Below are 22,603 nucleotides of genomic sequence, written 5' to 3'. Positions count from 1 at the left end.
GCAAATTTATTAAAAAAAGAAAAACTGAAATATCACATGGTCATAACTATTCCGACCCTTTGCTCAGACACTCATATTTAAGTCACATGCTGTCCATTTCCTTGTGATCCGCCTTGAGATGGTTCTACTCCTTCATTGGAGTCCAGCTGTGTTTAATTAAGCTGATAGGACTTGATTTGGAAAGGCACACACCTCTCTATATAAGACCTCACAGCTCACAGTGCATGTCAGACCAAATGAGAATCATGAGCTCAAAGGAACTGCCCAAGGAGCTCAGAGACAGAATTGTGGCAAGGCACAGATCTGGCCAAGGTTACAAAACAATTTCTGCATTACTCAAGGTTCTTAAGAGCACAGTTGCCTCCATAATCCTTAAATGGAAAAAGTTTGGGACCACCAGAAGTCTTCCTAGACCTGGCTGTCCAGCCAAACTGAGCAATCGTGGGAGAAGAGCCTTGGTGACAGTAAAGAAAAACCCCAAGATCACTGTGGCTGAGCTCCAGAGATGCAGTAGGGAGATGGGAGAAAGTTCCACAAAGTCAACTATCACTGCAGCCCTCCACCAGTCAGGCATTTATGGCAGAGTGGCCCGACGGAAGCCTCTCCTCAGTGCAAGACATATGAAAGCCCAGATAGAGTTTACTCAAAAACACATAAAGGACTCCCAGACTATGAGAAATAAGATTATCTGGTCTGATGAGACGAAGATTGAACTTTTTGGTGATAATTCTAAGTGGTATGTGTGGAGAAAACCAGGCACTGCTCATGACCTGCCCAATACAATTCCAACAGTGAAACATGGTGGGTGGCAGCATCATGCTATGGGGGTGTTTTTCAGCTGCAGGGACAGGATGACTAGTTGCAATTGAAGGAAACATGAAGTACAGAGGTATCCTGGATGAAAACCTCTTCCAGAGTGCTCTGGACCTCAGACTAGGCCGAAGGTTCACCTTCCAAAAAGACAATGACCCTAAGCACACAGCTAAAATAACAAAAGAGTGGCTTCAGAACAACTCTGTGACCATTCTTGACTGGCCCAGCCAGAGCCCTGACCTAAACCCAATTGAGCATCTCTGGAGAGACCTGAAAATGGCTGTCCACCAACGTTCACCATTCAACCTGACTGAACTGGAGAGGATCTGCAAGGAAAAATGGCAGAGAACCCCCAAATCCAGGTGTGAAAAACTTGTGGTATCATTCCCAAGAAGACTCATGGCTGTACTAGCTCAAAAGGGGGCTTCTACTCAATACTGAGCAAAGGGTCTGAATACTTATGACCATGTGATATTTCAGTTTTTCTTTTTTAATAAATTTGCAAAAAATTCTACATTTCTGTTTTTTTCAGTCAATATGGGGTGCAGAGTGTACTTTAATGAGAAAAAGAATGAACTTTTTAGAATTTACCAAATGGCTGCAATGAAACAGAGAGTGAAAAATTTAAAGGGGTCTGAATACTTTCCGTACCCACTGTATATAGCAGCCACTGTGTACCTTTTGTGATGTGTACAGCAGTCTTGGTGTCTCCTATGTGATGTATATACTGCAAACCTCCCACTGCTTGAGTTCTACATGTGTGAGTGTTACATGAGCAGTGATGAATTACGCACTGTAAAGAGACCTGCAGTTTAATATGCATTTGTGATCAGAACTTACTGCTGCGTGTTCTTTTCAAATTCATCTCAAAGAGTCGACTGCGCTCCAGACCAACTCAAATCTGAAAAAACAGTTGCAAGCAGTATCATCTTTACGACCTAACATCACAGCCGCACCAAAGAGAAGCCGCCCCAGCCATTACTTTAGGGGTGAGTTAATGTTGTATGTTTGACCAAATATAGCAGGGTCATTTTCAAATTGATTACTTTGTAAGGCTCTCGAATGATGGTATAAATATTCAAATGGCCCTTGACAGAAAAAAGGTTCCCCACTCCTGCCATAAGGGAATGGGGTGACTCTCGGAAAAAGCATTAAGGCGAAACTTGTGTCAGATAAGGATAGCTGCCTGAATTGTTGGGCGTTTTAGTAATTTTTATACTTGTCTCTTTGATGTTAACTTGGTTTTGCATGTTACATTGTAATAGATATTGCTCTTAACATCAAAGTTATATTTATTGCGGATGCTGATTATTTTTTTCAAGAAAAGGTAGCCTTGTTTCCCAGTATTTTCTAGATTTGTTTACCATCTATGTATAGTGCTTTTATTATGAACATATATAGTTTTATATAATTACTAATGAAGATTAAGGAATTGTAACTATATTGAGTCCATGCACATACTTCTGGTGTTTTTCATATTTGTGCCATTTGGAATTAAACATATTTGAGCTTCACTGAATGGAGTGATTGTCTGTGTCTTGTGTTAACAGATAACCAATAATTGCGCATCAATATCAATAGAATGAGTTCTTCCCCTTTAATAAAAGCGCTGCAGAAGTCTCCTTTTTGCAGAAGAATTGTATAAGGTACAAGTCAGATTTCTTGACTGTATTCATCTCCCCCTCGGGTTCTTCATACTCTTTTTCCTTACTTTTATATGTACCTTTTCAGCTTGACATTTACACGGGTGAATCCTACTGACTCTTTTGCATAGTTTTACTCTGTCAGTCTCTTGTTCTCACTGCCACATTCTCAATTCTTCCATCTATTCTAGAAGAGCTAGCCTTGTGCAAACACAGGAGCCTGACATTTAACTCATTCAAGGCTAAAGTTTTCAATGATCATCAAATGAATTTCTCCTAGTTGTCTTGTAATGCTTTAGGGTGATGGTCTGAACAAAATTTTAATTGGAACTACATCAATCAAAGTAAATTAAGTTGAATGATCCATAGTTTTCATTATCCACTTACTTGGACAATGTAGATAATTATGACCTAAAATTAGAAAGTCTGTACCACTGCATACTCATAAAGTAATCTGAAAAATTAGTAATCCAAACTTTAGGGTTCTAAAGCTAGAGCGTTATGTTAGATCTTCTAGAAGGCCAATTATACTAACAATGAATTATAAATACATTAGGCATTTAAAGGGGTTGTCCACTACTTTTTCATTGATGACCTATCATTAGCATAAGTCATCAATGTCTGATCGACCGGGGTCCGACACCCGTCACCTCCTCCGATCAGCTGTTACCAGTGTCGGCGGCCGTGGCCGCTGGCTCGGAAGTACTCGTGGAACTGGCCATCTTCTGATAGTGGTACTACACATCTGCCTCCTATTGATTTGAATAGGAGGCGGATGTGTAGTACCAAGCCTTGGCCACTACCAGAAGATGGAGCAGCTCCACAAGTGTGTTCTTCCGACCGGCAGCTGCCGTTGACACCGATAACAGCTGATCGGTGGAGGTGATGGGTGTTGGACCCCGGCCGATCAGTCATTGATGACCTAGCCTAAGAATAGGTCATCAATCAAAAAGTAGTGGACAACCTCTTTAAAGTATAAAAATATAGGCCTTGATTCATTAAATCATTTTTGACAATTCTGGTGTAAAATGTCTGAATTGTCAGAAAATTGTCATGCAATTTGTAGCTTTGTAAAAATTTTGTGACACTTGATGTTTTTATTCCAGTCCCAGACAGCTTTGCCAAATGTTTGAAAAGTGAGCGGAGCTTAGCCATGCGGGCCAATGGCCGAGTGCAGCTGACAAATTCATCACCATTGACACCACAAAAGTGCCATACATTTTTACAGAGATGTACTCCAGTCCCGATTGGAGTACATTTTTGATGCAACACTTTAGTAGCTAAAAAGGGGTTGTCCAGTAATATGCTACGCTTTTACGAAAGAAATAAAATCCCCCTATTTGTTAGTCAGCTGCATTTGATGCATGATCCTGGAACAGTCAGTCATATGGGATTCCTAAAGAGAACACAGTGGTTATTCTCCTACTGATCAGTTGCATCTTCATCTGGTGATCGGGTGGTCACAGCTACACTCAGTTACAAAAATCATGAAATTAAAAGAGAGGTTGCTGTAATATACATACCCTATATGATATGATTTTTTTAACCCTATAATCCGTAAGTAAACACAATGTGCATATAGATATATGCATGTTGTGTTTACTTAGGGATTATAGGGTTAAAACAAATAATTAGATTGAGCAAAAAATTGATCAAATCTTTTATAAAATTAATGTTTGAATGGTTGTCAATGTTCTATATCTGTAAACAGGTATTAGTAGACATGACTGTGATTTCATAAGTCATCTAAATTACAAAAAATACACAATTTTTGTTACATACAATACTGTGCAAAAGTCTTGGGCAGGTGTGGAAATAAATGCTGCAATGTAACAATGTTCTAAAAAAGTAATATTAGTTTATTTTTATAAATTAGCAAAATGATAAGTGAATAAACAAAATATGAACTTAAATCAAACCAATATTTGGTGTGATCAGCCTTTACCTTCAAAATAGCATCAGAACATCAATTCTTCTAGGTACATTTGAAGAAATACAGGCGGATACTTATCCATCATACAATACCATAAGGGACGCCTCTGATTGGCTACACATTTATTCTACAGCAGGACAATGATCACAAACATACAGCCAATGTCATTTAGTATCTTCACTGTAAAGAAGAAGAATAAGGAGTCCTGAAGGTGATGTGACCCCCACATAGCTCTGATCTCAACATCATCAAATCTGTGTGAGATTATATGAGGAGATAGAAGGAATTGCACAACTTACATCCACAGAAGATCTGTGGTTGGTTCTCTAAGATGTTTGGAACAGCCTCCCTGCCGAGTTCCTTCAAAAAACGTGTGCAGGTGTACCGAGAAGAATTGTTGCTTAGATGCTGTTTTGAAGGCAATGGGAGGTCACCCCAAATATTGATTTCATTTAGAGTCCTCTTTTGTTCATTCACTTTGCATTTTGTTTATTGATAAAATAAACTATTAACAATTCTATGTTTGAAATCACTCTTTTTTTTTGTAGCATTTTCTCCACACTTTCCTAAAACTTTTGCACAATACTGTACGTATAGACATATTCTGAATATTAAAACTTTCTACCATCAATCTTGTTTTTACCAATTCATCTTCCTGTGTACACACATGTACGATTCAAGTGGCAATGCTGAAATCGATCTTATGTGCCGCCCTGCATTAATTGCTGTTTTTAGCAATGATGATACCAACAAAATATAGTACGGAAGAAGTAAAAATGCAGATATAATTGGGCAGGAACATCCAGTTCTCTTCCCAGATGGTGCTAAATCCCAGGCAGACTAGCTATCCAAATGAGTAAAGCCTTTGCTTACTAGAAATGCTTACAAAGCATGGTTGTTTTGGAAATAAAAAGGTTAATGATGTAAAAAGAAATGTATTAGCCTTTCAGTGAAACGTTCAACAATGGCCAAATGCCAGAAATAAGATGATTGTAGGACAATATTCCTGCATTATATTCTTTTCCTCCTCTGTCAGTTATTATAAAGCAGAGGCTGTCAGCCAGTAAATGTCATGGCCGTCCACCATTGCTCCGCTTTAGTTTTCCACCTGCAGATGTAGCGATAGAAAAAATGAAGCATCTAATGCAAATTCATTTCTTGCAGATGTGCTCTATGTAAGGAGGATGGTGGTAGTTTGCCCTGGTGTATATAACCTTTTATCTTCATTATATCATATAGTGCAGTTTCGTGGAGTGAAGACATAGGAGTAAATTTATTGCCTGAAAATGATGTCTGGTTTATAATAGGCTTTCTGGAAAAAAAAAAAGTATTTCCCCATCTGTTCACCCAAGAGAGGTACAACATCGTCTTCTGACTTTTAGCCAATCATTTCGGTTTTTCAGTACTTTTTAATGAGTATGCCTGCTTAGAGCAATTCTAGCTATTAGCAAAATCTAGCAATTACATCATATCATTTTCTCCTCATTATACAATAGAAAACTATTTTGATAGGTTGTCACATTAGTGGAGCTAGTAGACAATAACTGGTCTTGGTGCAGTAGGACTCTACTTGCAGATAACCATTTACAAAGCATTGATTTGTTCTACCAGAAGAGGTAACGAAACCCAGAGTATTACAACATCCGGTAAACTGAAAAAAAAAAAAATATATATATATATGAAAATTGTACATTCACACTGAAGGCATCAAAACTATGAATTAACACATGTGGAATTATATACTTAACAAAAAAGTGTGAAACAACTGAAAATATGTCTTATATTCTAGGTTCTTCAAAGTAGCCACCTTTTCCTTTGATGACTGCTTTGCACACTCTTGGCATTCTCTTGATGAGCTTCAAGAGGTAGTCACCGGAAATGGTTTTCACTTCACAGGTGTGGCCTGTCAGGTTTAATAAGTGGGATTTCTTGCCTTATAAATGGGGTTGGGACCATCAGTTGTGCTGTGCAGAAGTCAGATGGATACACAGCTGATAGTCCTACTGAATAGACTCTTAGAATTTGTATTATGGCAAGAAAAAAGCAGCTAAGTAAAGAAAAATGAGTGGCCATCATTACTTTAAGAAATGAAGGTCAGTCAGTCCGAAAAATTGGGCAAACTTTGAAAGTGTCCCCAAGTGCAGTTGCAAAAACCATCAAGCGCTACAAAGAAACTGGCTCACATGAGGACCGCCCCAGGAAAGGAAGACCAAGAGTCACCTCTGCTTCTGAGGATAAGTTTATCCGAGTCACCAACCTCAGAAATCGCAGGTTAACAGCAGCTCAGATTAGAGACCAGGTCAATGCCACACAGAGTTCTAGCAGCAGACACATCTCTTCAACAACTGTTAAGAGGAGACTTTGTGCAGCAGGCCTTCATGGTAAAATAGCTGCTAGGAAACCACTGCTAAGGACAGGCAACAAGCAGAAGAGACTTGTTTGGGCTAAAGAACACAAGGAATGGACATTAGACCAGTGGAAATCTGTGCTTTGGTCTGATGAGTCCAAATTTGAGATCTTTGGTTCCAACCACCGTGTCTTTGTGCGACGCAAAAAAGGCGAACGGAAGGACTCTACATGCCTGGTTCCCACCGTGAAGCATGGAGGAGGAGGTGTGATGGTGTGGGGGTGCTTTGCTGGTGACACTGTTGGGGATTTATTCAAAATTGAAGGCATACTGAACCAGCATGGCTACCCCAGCATCTTACAGCAGCATGCTATTCCATCCGGTTTGCCTTTAGTTGGACCATCATTTATTTTTCAACAGTACAATGACCCCAAACACCTCCAGGCTGTGTAAGGGCTATTTGACCAAGAAAGAGAGTGATGAGGTGCTACGCCAGATGACCTGGCCACCACAGTCACCAGACCTGACCCAATCGAGATGGTTTGGGGTGAGCTGGACCGCAGAGTGAAGGCAAAAGGGCCAACAAGTGCTAAGCATTTCTGGGAACTCCTTCAAGATTGTTGGAAGACCATTTCCGGTGACTACCTCTTGAAGTTCATCAAGAGAATGCCAAGAGTGTGCAAAGCAGTCATCAAAGCAAAAGGTGGCTACTTTGAAGAACCTAGAATATAGACATATTTTCAGTTGTTTCACACTTTTTTGTTAAGTATATAATTCCACATGTGTTAATTCATAGTTTTGATGCCTTCAGTGTGAATGTACAATTTTCATAGTCATGAAAATACAGAAAAATCTTTAAATGAGAAGATGTGTCCAAACTTTTGGTCTGTTCTGTACATACTATCTACATGTATCTGTCTACTAGTACAACATGATTGCATGAATTTGCACAATCCATATCTCGTGTACTTAACCATTTGGTTGTATGAATAGACTATGATTTGGTTTATTTATTTTTGTATTGCACTTTATTGATGGATTAATTTGATTTATCAATAAAATTTTTATACAGGACCATGTCCTTTCTTTATTCTATTTATGTACTAGCTATTTTTGTGTTACATGAATAGCTTCTAGGTAACCGCTTTTTTTGTCGGGGTCCATGTGGTTGTTATGATTATTTTTCTGAGCAATGTAGCATTCTCTGCATTTGTTTTTCCTTTTAATACATGTATGTTTATTGTCTTCTGCTTGGATTAATGAAAATTCTTTTGATTTGATTGGGCATCAGCTTGCTTTTTTGTTAATATATGCTGCAGCATCGGCATCTCTGCCTCCTGCCGGGCAGAGACGACGTTCCCCTCACCGCCGCGGTTCAGGTTTGGCGTCTTCCCGCTCCCCCGCTGCTGTGGTGCGCACCGCGCGCAGCTTCCCGGGCACTGTGCTTAGGGCGCGCACATGCTCCCTCCTTCTTAAGGGGCCACACGCGCCGTCCTATAGAGCCCCCGGACAATGGCCGGAGGACTTCCCCTATATAAGGCACCTCCTCCAAAATGGAGGTGCCTGTGCAAGTTGTTGCTCCATGTGCTAAACACAAGCTCCAGCCCTCAGGTCCTGCTGCCTGGCAGTCTTGCCTGCCAGCCTGTCTGTCACTACAGCCCGCCAGCCTGTCTAACAGTTCTGTCCTCCAGTCTGTCTACAGTTGTGCCCGCCAGCCTGCTTACCTGGAGCACCTGTCCGTTACCTGTTGTGCCCGCCATCCGGCCTACCTGGAGCACCTGCCTGTTACCTGTCGTGCCAGCCAGCCTACCTGGATCACCTGCCAGTTACCTGCTGTGCCCGCCTGCTTGTCTACCCGGAGCACCCGTCTGGCTATCTGCCGAACCAGCCTGCTTATCTAACCGGACCACCCATCAGCCTTCCTGCCATGCTTTTCCGCTGTATTGGTCAGTTCCTGCAATCTGACCCGTGGGAGTCACCTGCTCTCACACAAGGTCGGTCCCAGAGTGGCACCGGGTCCACCTGCCCGGTCCCTCCCTGGTTCACAGAGTCGACTAAGCCGCCGTGTGACCTTGGTCGGGCCGAGTAGAAACTTAGTCACGCCCTTCTGGTCCCTCCTTGCACCAAAGCACAGAGGTTCCACCATCCAGACTCGCAACAGTTTGCACAGGCCATGGAACCTGGTGGCCCCCAGGCTCCTTTGCTCTCTGATCTGTATCAGGAGGTCTAACGTCAGAGATCTCAACAGGAAACTATCCTGTCCTATCTGCGGACTGTCAACTCCTGCCTGGACACACTGTCCACCCCGTCTGTGTCCGTCTTTAGCCGAGCGGCACCTCATCCTACTGGCGCTATGGCACCCGGCTCTGGACCCTGGCTCTCTGCGCCTCCACGTTTTAGTGGTGACCCCGTCTTATGTCAGGGCTTCTTGAATCAGTGCACGCTGCACTTTGAACTCCTGGAACGTCAGTTCCCCTCCCACCGCGCCAAGGTGGCGTTCACCATGTCTCACCTCACTGGGGAGGCATTGGCATGGCTAAACCCTCTGTGGGAAAGAGGGGATCCCCTGGTGTCCGGTCTTCTGGCTTTCCTCGCTGCCTTCCGGAAGGTCTTCGATGAGACCAGATGAAAATCTTCTACAGCCTCCTCACTTCTCAGTCTCCGCCAAAGGAGTCTCTCCGTGGGCCAGTATGCCATACGTTTCCGATCCCTCGTATTTGAGCTTGCCTGGAACAACGAGGCCTTGGTGTCCACCTTCTGGGAGGGTCTTTCCGGAGGGATCAAGGATGAGCTAGCCGGTCGTGACATCCCTTCCACCCTGGACGACCTGGTGTCATTAGCTACCCGGATTGACATCCGTTTTCTGGAACGTGCTAAGGAGATTACCCGGGAGAGAAGATTTCCGCGTCTCACTCCTGTATTCCAAAAGCCAGCCTCGCAACCAGCAATTCCCCGGGCATGTTCGCCTGAGCCCATGCAAATTGACCAAACCAAGATGGTCAAGTCTCGCCAGGAGACGCGCTGAGCCGAGGGGAGTTGCTTCTACTGTGGCAGTAAAGAGCATCTGATCCGTTCCTGCCCGGTGAGGCCGGGAAACTCCAATTTCTAGGACCGCTCGGAGAGGTCGTCCTAGGCAAGAGTAAATCCTCTCCGTCCTTGACTCTGTATGTTTCTATTTCCAGTGGTGAGACCCGCTTCTTCGAGATTGCCCATCTGGATTCCGGAGCCGCTGGGAATCTAATTCAACAGGCTGTTGTGGAGCGGTATCAGATTCCTACTGTACGTCCGGCTGAACTATTGGCGGTTGCCTCCGTGGATGGGAGGCTTCTTCGGAGACCATCTTGCTCGTCACAGAGCCTGTAACCCTTCAGGTGGGAATGCTGCACTCAGAGAAGATCTCCTTTCATGTGCTGTCCGGTCTCTCTCACCCCCTCTTTCTTGGTCTACCTTGGTTGCAAAGACATGAGCCCATCCTGAATTGGAGATCTGGTGAAGTGCTCCGTTGGGGTCAGGAATGCCATGAGTCCTGTCTGGTTCCGGTTCGTCCAGCTCGACCCCCGTCTACTCCGGCTAATCTACCTGGTCTGCCGGCACCCTACTGGTCCTATGCGGACATCTTCGACAAAAAGGAAGCAGAGACACTACCACCTCATAGGCCGTATGATTGCCCCATCGACCTGGTACCTGGTGCTTCTCCTCCCCGCGGGCGTATCTACCCCTTGTCGCTGGCTGAGACCCGGGCCATGTCTGAGTACATAGACGAGAATCTTGATAGGGGATTTATCCAGAAATCCACCTCTCCGGCTGGAGCAGGATTCTTCTTCGTCAAGAAGAAAGACGGTTCTCTACGTCCTTGTATCGATTACAGGGGTCTAAACCAGATTACTATAAAAAATAACTACCCCCTGCCTCTCATCTCAGAGCTGTTCGACCACCTCAAAGGCGCGATGATATTCACCAAGCTCAATCTTCGTGGGGCGTACAATTTGGTCCGGATCCACCAGGGAGACGAGTGGAAGACGGCATTCAACACCCGGGACGGTCACTACGAATACCGCGTAATGCCCTTTGGTCTCTGTAATGCTCCATCCATCTTCCAGGAGCTGGTTAACGACATCTTCCGTGATCTCCTGTATTCTTGCGTGGTGGTGTACCTGGACGATATCTTGGTCTTCTCTCCGGATCTGCCCTCTTACCGGAGGGATGTTCGTCAGGTTCTGCTAAGGCTCCGGCAGAATCGCCTATACGCTAAATTCGAGAAATGCCTCTTTGAGCAGACCTCTCTACCATTCCTGGGCTATATTATCTCTGAGACTGGTCTGCGGATGGATCCTGAGAAGGTCTCTGTCGTCTTAAAGTGGCTCTGACCGGAGGGGTTGAAGACGATTCAGCGATTCCTGGGCTTCGCAAATTATTACCGCCTCTTCATTCCTCATTTCTCCTCCCGGACTGCTCCCATCTCCGCGCTCACCCATAAAGGAGCAAATCCCAGGGAATGGACTTCCAAAGCGGAGGAGGCCTTTGTCTCCCTAAAACAAGCCTTCTCCTCCGCTCCTGTGCTACACGGTCCAGGTTGCAACAAGCAGTTCTTCCTGGAGGTTGATGCATCCTCCTCTGGAGCCGGAGTTGTGCTCACCCAGAAATCCTCGTCCGGGAGAATGGTAACCTGCGGCTTCTTCTCCAAGCTCTTCTCCTCATCCCAATGCAACTACTCCATAGGAGATTGTGAGCTGCTGGCCATCAAATTAGCGCTGGAGGAGTGGTGCTACTTGCTGGAGGGGGCTCTGCACCCGGTGCTCATCTACACTGACCACAAAAACCTTGCCCAAAGATTAAATCTGCGTCAGGCCAGGAGGTCTCTATTCTTTGCTCGATTCTGCTTCACTTTGCATTACCGCCCGGCGGACAAGAACATTAAAGCTGATGCTCTATCCCGCTCATTTCTGTCTTCCGACCAAGAGGAGGAGCCTCTACATATCATTGACCCCTCCAAAGTAATGACTGTGGCTTCATTTGACCTGTCTCATCTTCCATCCGATAAGACCTTTGTAGCAGTTCCGGATCGTAAGAAGGTTCTACTCTGGGGCCATTCATCAAAACTAGCCGGTCATGCTGGCCAGAGGAAGACCTTTCTGCTCATCGCACAACATTACTTGTGGCCTTCCCTGCGCAAGGATATTGCGGACTTCGTCGCGGCTTGTTCCTCCTGTGCTCGTAACAAGGTTCCCAGGCACCTTCCATCCGGCCGTCTCCTTCCTCTCCCCGTGCCTTCCGCTCCGTAGCAGCACATTGCTATGGACTTCATTACAGATCTCCCTGTTTCTGCCAGTTGTACTGTCATTTGGGTGGTCGCTGACCGCTTTTCTAAAATGGCCCACTTCATCCCTCTGCCTGGTCTTCCGTCTGTATCTGTGCTGGCTAAGGACTTCATACATCTTTCGTCTTCACGGCCTACCCCTAAACATTGTGTCTGATCGCGGGGTTCAGTTCACTTCGCACTTCTGGAGAGCTACGTGTAAGCTGCTGGATGTCTCCTTGGATCTCTCCTCTGCTTATCATCCTCATTCCAATGGTCAAGTGGAACGTATCAACCAGGTCCTTACCAGCTTTCTTTGGCACTTTGTCAACGCTCACCACAACGATTGGGTTGAGCTCCTGCCCTGGGCCGAGTCCTCCTATAACAACCATGAGAGCGAGTCTTCTTCTAAATCCTCGTTCTTTGTGGTCTACGGTCAACACCCCCGGATTCCGTTTCCCGTCTCCTCTTCAGTGGACAATCCTGCCACGGAGTCTCTGGTCAGCGAATTTTCAGCTATTTGGGAAGACACTAGATCTGCGCTTCTTCAGTCCTCCGAGCGGATGAAGAAGCATGCTGATAAGAGACGTCTGGATCCACCGCAATTCCGTCCGGGAGACAAGGTCTGGCTTTCCTCCAAATATGTTCATCTCAAAATACCTTCCTATAAGTTGGGTCTGCGGTTCATCGGTCCGTTCGAGGTTCTGAATGAAATCAATCCCGTGGTTTACAAGCTGAAACTTCCAGTCACCTTACGGATTCCCAACTCCTTTCATGTATCCCTCCTCAAACCTGTTGTCCTTAATTCTTTTTCTGACTATCCAGGTACCGCTCCAGCTCCAGTCTCTGCTGAGGACGTGTTTGAGGTAGAAAACATTTGGCCACCAAGAGGGTAAGAGGAAAGACTTTCTTTCTTGTGGATTGGAAGGGGTTTGGCCCTGAGTACAGGTCTTGGGAACCCAGGGAGAACATTCATGCCCCTCGTCTTCTTAAAAAATTTCTTGCAGGCCTAAAGAAGAGGGGGGCGTAAAAGGGGGGGGGGGGATACTGTAGCATCGGCGTCTCTGCCTCCTGCCGGGCAGAGACGCCATTCCGCTCACTGCCGCGGTTCAGGTATGGTGTCTTCCCGCTCCCCTGCTGCTGTGGCGCGCACTGCGAGCAGCTCCCTGGGCACTGTGCTTAGGGCGTGCACGCTCCCTCCCTCTTAAGGGGCTGTGCGCACCATCCTATAAAGTCCCCGGCCAATGGCAGGAGGACTTCCCCTATATAAGGCACCTCCTCCAAAATGGAGGTGCCTGTGCAAGGTTGTTGTTCCATGTGCTAAACACAAGCTCCAGCCCTCAGGTCCCGCTGCCTGTCAGTCCTGCCTGCCAGCCTGTCTGTCAGTCCTACCCACCAGCCTGTCTAACAGTTCTGTCCTCCAGTCTGTCTACAGTTGTGCCCGCCAGCCTGCTTACCTGGAGCACCTGTCCGTTACCTGTTGTGCCCGCCAGCTGGCCTACCTGGAGCACCTGCCAGTTACCTGTCGTGCCCGCCAGCCAGCCTACCCGGAGCACCGGCCAGTTACCTGCCGTGCCCACCTGCTTAGCTACCTGGAGCACCTGTCTGGCTATCTGCCGAACCAGCCTGTTATCTACCCGGACCACCCGTCAGCTTTCCTGCCGTGCTTAACCGCTGTACCAGTCAGTTCCTGCCATCTGTCCCGTGGGAGTCACCTGCTCTCACACAAGGTCGGTCCCAGAGTGGCACCTGGTCCACCTGCCCGGTCCCTCCCTGGTTCACGGAGTCGACTAAGCCACCGTGTGACCTTGGCCGGGCCGAGTAGGCTCTTAGTCACGCCCCTCTGGTCCCTCCTTGCACCGAAGCACAGAGGTTCCACTATCCGGACTCGCAACATATACCTTTAGTACCATTTTTTGGGTCATTATTGGGTCATCTATTTTATGAATTGTAACACGCATCATATGATATATTGCATAGCGTGTACCATATGCAATGTCAATTATATTGGATGCACAGCAAGAAAATGTAAAAAGCGCATATCTGAACACATCTACAATATGAATAAGGGTAATGGCACATATTCAGGAGCAGCAAAACATTGTCGAAACGCACAAAAATAATCTATTTAATTTTGTATGCTACGGAATTGAAAGAGTTACATGTCCAGAGTGGAGAGGCAATTGGCGGAAAAACTTTTGCTAAAAGAAATGTACTGGCTTCTACTAATGAATACAAAGCAACCTAATGGTATGAACTATCGTAATGACACACTATATTTATATTGAAATTTCTTTCTTTCTTTTTTTTTTGACCAAGTCGTAATTTAAAATCAATGATTTAAGCAACTTCGAGGTTCAAAAATTTGCATGGTAAAAATGTTTTTTCGGACTATAAGACGCACTTTCCCCCCAAAAAAAATTTGAGAGGAAAATGGGGTGTACGGCTTATAGCCCGAATGCACTTACCGGGGGGTTGCGGCGGCGGTGGAGCAGGGTCTCTTCGCAGAAGTGTGGCGATGCTGTGGCCCTGATGTCGGCAACACATGCGCAAATTGAGATCTCGGGTGGGCCAAGATCCTGATCTGGGCACACGCCGCCTTCGGCGGCCCACGGCTTCAGGGAAGTGACTGCCAGGAAAGCAATGATTCACTCCGCTCTGCTCACCGCTGACACCGGGCCTGCAGCATCGCCACACTTCTGCCGCCGCCGGCATCCTGAGGAAGGGACCCTGCTCAACACAATGCACTCTGCTCTGCCTCACTGCCGACATCGGGCCCGCAGCATCACACCGCTGGGACACTCCTCCTCCCACCCAGGGCCTGCAGCATTGCCCCACTTCTGCCTCCGCCAGCTTCCTGAGGAAGGGACCATAACTCCTGTGACCCTGCTCCACTGCTGCCACTCCCTAGGTAAGATACCTTAAATTCAGACTATAAGATGGACCCCCATCATATAAAAATCTTTTTTCTACTATTTTCCACCCCAAAATTTGGGTTGCGTCTTATAGTCCGAAAAATACGGTATATGCAAGGTATGTGATTGGCTGTTTTGATTTTAAATAGTTTGTTCTGTATACCCATGTTATCTCTATGACTAAGGGAGACTTTTGCGCCCGAAACACGTCAGAGATGAGAGCTTGAACAGTCTGAACAAATTTTTAATGGAACCCAAATAAAGAATTTATTTTATTTTATACAAGTGGATCTACCTCCTGCTTTTTTTCATCTATGGCTTATCACAGATGGTGATGTCAATATCCTTACTGTATAATATACAGTTTAATAATTACTTCCTTTTGGCTAACTATGCTCGTGAATGCTTCTCATTGCTTAGTCTAGTCATTCCAAGGAGTCTGTCAGCTTAAGCAGTATAAACTAAGCCTATAGCCTTGTAGGGGGTATAGTTCTTATAAAAAATCGCACTTAATGTTCTAAAAACGTTCTGCAGAAACTGAAGTGTTATCAAACATGCTAATGATAGTGCACCCTTGGTGTAGCTAAGGGGCTGAGTTCGCTGCTTTGCCCGATGGTTTCGCATGTCCTCGCCAACCTCACTGGTGACAGCACATTGAAAAAATGTTAACATTGCCTAGGGATTTGGGAAAAAAATCTGAAATAAATCAAACTCAAACTCAAACTGGGGCTTTTTGACTGAATTCATATCTTATGCTCACAAAGCTCCCCTGTTCACACATTAATTCCTTCCAGCATTTAGTTCAATAATCTTATTATCTGCTCTTACTATATTGTGTTATGTGTTCGGGGTATGCCATAGATTGTGATGTTACAGCAGTGTACAACTAGAGATTTGCTAATTATAAGACATGCCGCTTAGTACAATAAAAGAGAGATCATCAGCGAAAAAAACTCCTAAAACTCACAATACATTTTAATGGATATTTCTTTAGCTCTTTTATTCTAGAGATTGAAATAAAAGACTTAAAATATGCATAACTTAGCTTTGGCATAGCATAGGTTGCCAGCGAGGTGCTATGGCCCCTAACCTAGTAAAAATGCCCCCTGAGGTTCCTTGTAAAACCAATAATACCCACAGAGTTTAGAAAGCACTACTGAACCCTTATTTCTCCCTTAAAAAGTAACGATGCTCTCTGAGTGCGACCACCAAAAGTAATAATGCCACCTTTGCAACAGCTACTACAAAAAAATATAGTTTATACTCGCTTTATCTGAGTGACATCATTGTGCCCCCAGTGTCGGGATCCTGAGGTCTTGTAGGCCTTAAGGTGCCCATACACATTAGACCTGCTGATAGGGCTGGATCAGCCATTAGTCTAATGTCTATTAAAGCCTTTCCCTCAAAAGATTATCCCAGGGAGATAAGGATCTGGCATGTCCGATTTCAAACCGCTGATTCTTCTATTCTCTCTGTGCTAAGTTGCTGCCAGAAGAGTCTGACAGCTGCTTTCTCTTAGAAAACACATGAGCATTTGGCCAAACCATCATTTGGCTGACATCTACCTATTGTGTATGTTGCGCATACAGTAGCCTGCAGTCTACAGGACAGGGAGTGGTGGGACATTCTGCTCCAACACAGGACCAACTGTTTCAGCATTATGATGTTGCCGATACAGTTGAAAGTGGCACTTACCCAGGGATAATCCCATATTCTCTATAGGATTGAAGTCAGGACTTTGTGATGGCCACTCCATTACCTTTGCTTTGCTGCCCTCAAGAAATTTTGTCACAACTTTGGAAGTATGCTTGGGGTCATTGATTATTTGGAAGACCCATTTGTGGCTAAGCTTTAACTTCCTGGCTGATGTTTTACATGTTGCTTCAATATCTCCACATAATCTTCTTCATAATGCCATCTATACATTTTGTGACATGCGCCTGTCCCTGATGCAGAAAAAAAACACCACAACATGATGATGCCACCCTCGTGCCTCGCGATTGTGATGATGTTCATGATGTTCTCCCGCTTTTTCTTCCATGCACAATGATGTTTGTTATGACTGAACAGTTCCATTTTTCTTTAATCAGACAAATGAACGTTTCTCTAAAAAGTATGTGTAGTTGCAAACTGTAAGGCCAAATTCCCATGGGCAAAAAAAGTTGTTTTTCCACTGCCTTTTTTCTACTCTGATTATTACATTTTGCTGCTTTTACAACTTTTTTATGTGTTTTTGATGCTTAGTTGAAGTTGAATTTTTAATGCTTTTTTTCAGGCTTCACATAGAATAAAAAATGCAGCAAAAAAAGCACAGTTCAGCAACGTATTTAAACCCAAAGTGTGCATGAGTTTTCCTCAAAGAGGCAATTTGCATATTAAATTTCCCAGAGGAGCATTGCATGGCAAATAAGCCTCCTTACCTTGACGTGCCAGAGCTGGTGTGTCACTCTCCATAAGGAGAAACGCTACGCCTTAGACCTCAGTCCAGAGCCGCTCACCTAGCCAAATCAGACCTCATACTTTGCACTGACGAGGGCCAACAGCCCGAAACACCGTGTCTGCAAATTGAGATTCTGATTTGGCTTTTATCTTAACTCATATTGCACGACTCGTTAAAGGGTTGATTGTGACTTGTAGGATTGCTACTATCCAATAGGTGGCGCTATAGAGTACAAGTCCTCTTTTTCTCTGAAGAGGCAATTTGCACCTGAAGTCACATCCACTTTGCTTGAGAGGTTAAAAGCAGCAGATATTCTGCACAAAAAAATGCAGCAGAGCATTAATGCAGCGTTTATGCTATGTGGGAACATGGCCTAAGCTGGTATTTTATGGCAGTGTTAGAGGCTTCTTCCTTGCGGAGTGGCCTGTAAGGTCATGTCAGGATAGGACATGTTTTACTGTTAATATAGATACCTTTTGTACCCATTTCCTCTAGCATCTATACAATGTCTGTGACTGTTGTTCTGCATTGATTTGTACGTGAAAGTCTAGGAGACAGAATGCATCTTTTTCCTGAACGCTATGATGGCTGCATGGTCCAATAGTTTCAATAGATGAATATGGCATCTTCATGTTTGCGCCCAATGATGCACCAGACATGTGGAGGCCCACAATTCTTTTCTTTTTTTTTATATTTTCCCATAATGTCAAATAAAGAGGCAAGGAGGCCTTGAAAGATGAATATGCCTTAGGGCTCATTCACACTTCAGTTTTTCTCATACAAGTGCTATGTGTTTTTACAGACAGCACTCGAACCTATGACAGTCTATGAGGCTGTTCCCATGTCAGATTTTTTCTCGGACTGAGTGGTCCTCACAAAATCGTAGAGACACGTCCAATATTGATCCAAGTGTCAGATCAAACAATGCAAACCTATGGGTCAGTGACAGAATTCGGATGCCATCCATGTGCTATCCTTTCACTGACTTAGAGTAGAAAGTGTAGAAACTTTGTTTTTCTCATCAGTGAGAAAAACTGATAAAACTGTGACCAAACTCTCATGAAAATCTGATGACACTCTGATGATAATCTGATGAAACGTGGTCCATTTTTCTAATACATCAAAAAAACTGACATCTGAATGAGGCCTTAAAATTCTGCCACATATACACCTTGAATTAACACAAATGATATCAGTTAGCTTATCAGAAACTTCTAAAGCCGTGACATAATTTTCTGGAATTTTTCAAGCTATTCAAAGATGAAGTCAACTTGCTACATATAAACTCCTGACCCACCGGAATTTTTTTTTGTGAAAATGAATTATAAATCCTCCATCTCTTCCCTACACAGGAGCGCTTGTTCTGCCGAGAGACCTCTGAAATTACCGAGAAATCTCAGGCGGTGGCTTATTTTAGGGAGAATAAAAGTATCGGCTGTCCGAAGTCAGACATGTCAGATCCTTAACTCCCTCAACAAACGTCTGTCCGACGCCTTCATACACAATAGACTGCATCGATATCGAAACGTTTGGACTAAAGTCTAATGTGTATGAGGGGCTTAAGTGTATGTAAGTTTCTAACTTCGACTACATACGGATAGAAAGTTTACTACGGTAATTACTTTGGTTGACATTTACGTCACTCTTGCTTGATATGAGCCAGCTTAATATGTCGCCTACTTTTAATAAAAGCTTATATTGATGTCAATAAAAAATAACCAACATCCTTATACAGACTTTTCTTTAAAAAAAAAGATGTAATATAGCAGTACAGATATAAATATTCTATACATAAGAATTGAGGGGAATAGTGTCTCTGGGAAAAATGTAATTTCCATAGAGTTGAAGTCGAGCTACCTCATATGTTATATGATCCTGATTGTAAACCCCGAATAGCAACTGAATATAAAATGTTTGATTGGATTTCTCAATGCAACACAGATGAGAACATCGTTTCCTGTGTCTATTAGACCTATGGAGAGTGCCTCTATCTGTCCATATATCTCCGCTTAACAATCCCCATGAGGCCTCTGGGCCGTGCTCGCAGTCCTGTTAGCATATCATGTTCCTAGGTAGCCACTACTTCTTTACTGTTGTTGTTGTTATTTTTATTTCCACAATCCTTAAAGAAGAGAAGGAAACACATTGGAGTTTATGGGGTCGTAAATACCCACACAAACTTTCAAGTCCCGAGGCTGCAGCTATTCCTACACAAGTATTCCTTGCAGAATGTCATAGGCCTAGGTTTCCAGTCGGATTTATAGTTTGCTGCGCTAACTCTTTTGAATCTAAATACAATTATATTTCAAATATGTCAAAAGTTCTATATGGACACCATGAACCTGTGCACAACCCTTCTAGTACTGTCTAGAGGTACAGCCATTTAAAGCACCACTCCAGCATGTTTTTTTTTATTTCAGCGCTGTAGTGGTGCCAATAATCTAAATTCACTGACCCTAGTATTATACTCACCAACCGTTGTCTTCAGCTGTTCCCAGCACCGCTTTGGCAACTTCTGACTGACCGGATATCAGAGGCAACTGTCACAAACTCACAATGCAAGTCTTTGAGAGCCTCGTTCTGGCCTCATTCTAGCCCCTTCAGTCTCTCATAGTATTATATTGAGTTGTGACTTCCGTCTCACCCAACAAACACAGGTCACAACCTGGAGAAGACGACCAGAGCGGTGCCAATAAAAGAAGAAGATCGCGGCTGGTAAGTATAATACTAGGGGCAGGGGACTTAGTGACACCAGAAAATTAGTAACACCACTCCAGTGGTAAAATTAAAAAAAAAAAAAAAAACGCAAGAGTGGTGTTTCAAGAATAAGAAGCTTAAAGAAGCGTTGGACGGCATGATGGAATTTATCCAATTTAAGTAAATTTGAAAAATCTGAGTAACTCCTTTAACCTTTTGTTTTTACTAAGGTGTTGCCTTCTAGAATATGGTAAAGCATATGACTTTTAGACACTGACATAGTTGCATCATTTTTGCTATGTGAAGACACTTCAGGAAAAAACATGTAGTGCTCTTCCTGAAGTGTCTTTGATAGAGATGAGCAGATCTTTTGAAATTCCAATTTACCCACTTCGCAGAATTTTCCCCAAAAATTTGATTTGTGGTGAATAAATCTGCACGAATCTCAAAACTGGAAAGCTTGAAATTGCTCGGAAAATACATGTAGGGGAGAGGAGATAGAGAACACAGATGACCATAACAGTTTACACTCTATAGGAGAGAGAGGACATCACTGATCATAAGAGCTTACACTCAACAGGAGAGAGAGAGAGAGAACGGTGCTGACCATAAGAGCTTATGCTCTATAGGAGAGGGAGAGAGGAATCTCCTGACCATAAGAGCTTACACTCTACAGGATAGAGATAGAGGACCCTGCTGACCATAAGAGCTTACACTGTACAGGAGAGAGACAGAGGACCCTGCTGACCATAAGAGCTTAAACTCTACATGAGAGAGAGAGGACTCTACTTACTTTAAGAGCTTATACTCTATAGGAGAGGGAGAGAAGACCCTGCTGACCATAAGAGCTTACACTCTACAGGAAAGAAAAGTACCTAGCTGATCATAAGAGCTTACACTCTACAGGAGAGAGAGGAACCTATTGACCATAAAAGCTTACACTCTACAGGAAAGAAAGAGGACCTAACTGATGATAAGAGTTTACACTCTACAGGAGAGAGAGGAACCTGTTGACCATAAAAGCTTAGACTCTACAAAAGACACTTACCCAGTGACTTTGGGGATAGAAAACAACCCTGCCGTACACACTGTGCTCCTGTGTTGACCCAGGTTCTGACCACTACTGTACAAGATATGATAATCCGCTAGGAGTCATAGCTGCAGGACATTATGGGGAAACCTGCATAGCCATGCAGAAAACACATTAGCCTGCTCTCTGATGCTTCAACTCAAACGCAATCCTCCTCTGATTGATCCGCTCATCTCTAGTCTTTTGTGCCTTTTACGTTGTCTTTGCTGCTTTAATTTTCTTCATTCATATATAAGATAGTAGTGGAAGCCACCAAAATACCAGATGAGTGGAACAGTCACTTTTAGCAGCTTCATGTCTTTCAATGTATGAAAAAGCTAAAAAAAAAAAAAAAGTTAGAAACGACAGAACATTTGTACAGTGATTCGTATTTACATTGCTGTGCATTTGTTTATTATTTTTGGCATTTTTTTAGGGTTTTTTTCAGGTGATTTACTGGCAGAATATGCCTGAAAAAGACGTTGGCTGCACATACCCTTAAGAGATTTTCTGGTTTACAACTTTAATAACCCATAGGTTTGATTTCTTTGAAAAAACAGCAGCATGCCATGTGATACTTCAGCCAAAAACTGGCTCAGTGGTCTTGTGCCATTTACATATCCATGAACGCTAAGATCAGTGATTGTAGGCTGTCAAAACAATGTCACAAGTGGAACACTCCTTTAACTCAATTTATTTTTGCTATTTTCTTCCCCCAATCCCAGGATAACATTAGGATATTTTTTCTCACTTCCTCCTTCACCATATGTGGAGTTATCTATGATAAGTGTTACTAAATTGCTTCTATCCCCCCCATTACATAATTGGGCTTATTGAATGCATGAGTCACTATATCTACTGCACATATTACGGTTCTTGCATAATAAACCCCAAAACTTGCCATTCAGGGTCTTTTCCGCTTTATATCTCCAAATGATTATATGTAAATAAAGCATATGTGCCGCATAAAGAAAAATCATCATAAATTACCCAGAATGTATGCATAAAACATATGGAATAAGCCGCCTCAATCACTTTGTATCAAGCAGGGCCTTGAGCTGTCAGTAAACTACATTTTGAAGCACTATTTTCTCATAGCCTGCTCAGAATACATGCTGCTAGCCCCACTAGCCAGCACGTAGCGGTCAGTGATTGTACAAACTCTGTAGACGGACAGCTGGCCCTCGGACCTCCTGCTAGCAATCATTGCCTGTAGGAACAGCAGAAGGGAGAATAGATCTGGCAGGAAATACTAGGATACATCTAGAGATGCCTGCAGAGTACTGAAAACGTGAGGGCAGATGGCTTGACATAGGGCAGGACAAATATGACAGGTAATAGAGAATGAGATAGATGTTCGGCACGTAAGATTTTGGCTGGATCCAGTCCGTTCAAGACTCTCAATTACCAATGAATAAGCTTTTTGCGTTCCCTGTAATGATCTACTTGG

The 22,603-nt window shown here is 43.8% G+C and overlaps 1 protein-coding gene across 1 annotated transcript in view; it reads left to right on the top strand.

Moving 5' to 3' along the window:
• Nucleotides 1–22,603, top strand: part of NXPH4 (neurexophilin 4) — a 315,221-nt gene that overhangs the window by 246,383 nt on the left and 46,235 nt on the right. The gene's annotated exons all lie outside the window — the stretch shown is intronic.

Source organism: Phyllobates terribilis, unplaced genomic scaffold (genome assembly GCF_046119375.1).
Source record: "Phyllobates terribilis strain yellow unplaced genomic scaffold, ASM4611937v1 Scaffold_2__4_contigs__length_985480577, whole genome shotgun sequence".
NCBI classification, from domain to species: domain Eukaryota; kingdom Metazoa; phylum Chordata; class Amphibia; order Anura; family Dendrobatidae; genus Phyllobates; species Phyllobates terribilis.
Note: the sequence above shows the minus strand (reverse complement) of the source record. Positions and strands in the feature narration are given on the sequence as shown.